A 1,642-nucleotide genomic window follows, 5' to 3' on the forward strand; every position below is an offset into this window, starting at 1 on the left:
TATATATATATATATATATATATATATATACACACACAGGGTGGAGCAGAGAGGACGGACGTTTTTGAAAAAATTATTTTAGTTACGATGGGACAGCTGCGAGATCTGGAACAGTGCAGTGACGTCCAATTCGAGGTCTGGTATAACTTTTGATTCCAAAGTTTGGTACCAGCCCATCCAGTATCGTCCACACATATATCACTGCATACCTCTCCCATCTTCGCTCCAGGAAGTAGAGTCGTAGCCCTTTCAGTCTCTCCCAGAAGCTCAGCTGCTCCATTGATGCAATCTTCCTTATGTAGCGTCGCTGACCGACCTGAAGTTCCGATATTAATCCGACACTGTAAGGTGAACACAGTTAAGAGTAAGAGTGTCTAATCGCAACTAACTGCAATGGCACCTAAAAGAATTCGCGAAACCATGGTTCACGCTACCAGATCTGGCTCGCTTACTAGTGACGGCTGTCTTTATGGAAACATTAATTTCTGATTAGAAACACGCATACAATCACACTCGAACATACACAACAAACCCGCTGGCAATACGACTCAAAACATATATTTATATATAATGGCGTTGAAGGATAATGGCCCAATTATAATTGATAGAGATATGTTTATACGACAGTCTGCCATAAATCAATAAATAAATAGCGACAATCATGTCATACTTTTGATTATTGGTCTTTGATAGTGAATTTATGTTTACTATATTATAATTATGTTTACTATATTATGATTATGTTTACTATATTTAATGGTTTCAAAAATTTGAACTCAAAACATGAAGACGGACGAAAAAAACCACTGTGCACTTTTCACGGCGTGTTAACGATTCTGCCAGCTCGGTTTCAAATTTTCAAATATTGGTTTCAAAGTCTGGCAGAAGGCCAGTAATTTCAGAGAAAGGGGTAAGTTGATTACTGACTCCAGTGCTCAACTAGTACTTATTTTATAGACTCCAGAAAGATGAAAGACAGAGTGGACCTCGGCGGAATTTGGATCCAGAACGTAAAGGCGGACGAAATGTGCTTAGCATTTTGCCCTGCCCGGCGTGCTTGTAACGTACTAGCTCGCCGTCTTCCCTCAGTATAATAATATAGTGCAATGCCATATCATATATAGCGACATTACCTTAAAATTCATTAATGTTTCCATTTGAATCATAGTTCTGATTTCAATTCAATGGGCTCCAACTTGCTTCAGAAATGTATCGAGATAACAATGGTGCCTCGCAGGAGGTCCAAGTATTTATTACTCGACAGAAGACATGATATTTGATTCTCAAGCTCAAGGGGCACTCCGTTATCATTTTCTTGCTAAAAATACGAGCACAAACAATAGGCTTGTACATTTTGTTGTCGATTAGACCGCGGTCAGTCTCAACTGAACATATCTATGATCAACGACACAGCTTCGAAGGGTTTTAATCGAACAAATAGACACCAGTACTTAAATTTTGAAGCCTGGTAATTTTTGATCGTTCTTTTAAACCGAACCACCAGGTTACCGAGTTGTAAGCAAACCAACAACGGTTGTCACGCGATTGTGAAGGACTAACACAAACACAAAAACATACATACACACGCATATATATATATATATATATATATATGTGTGTGTGTGTGTGTGTGTGTGTGTGT

This window comes from Octopus bimaculoides, chromosome 13 (genome assembly GCF_001194135.2).
Source record: "Octopus bimaculoides isolate UCB-OBI-ISO-001 chromosome 13, ASM119413v2, whole genome shotgun sequence".
NCBI classification, from domain to species: Eukaryota; Metazoa; Mollusca; class Cephalopoda; order Octopoda; family Octopodidae; genus Octopus; species Octopus bimaculoides.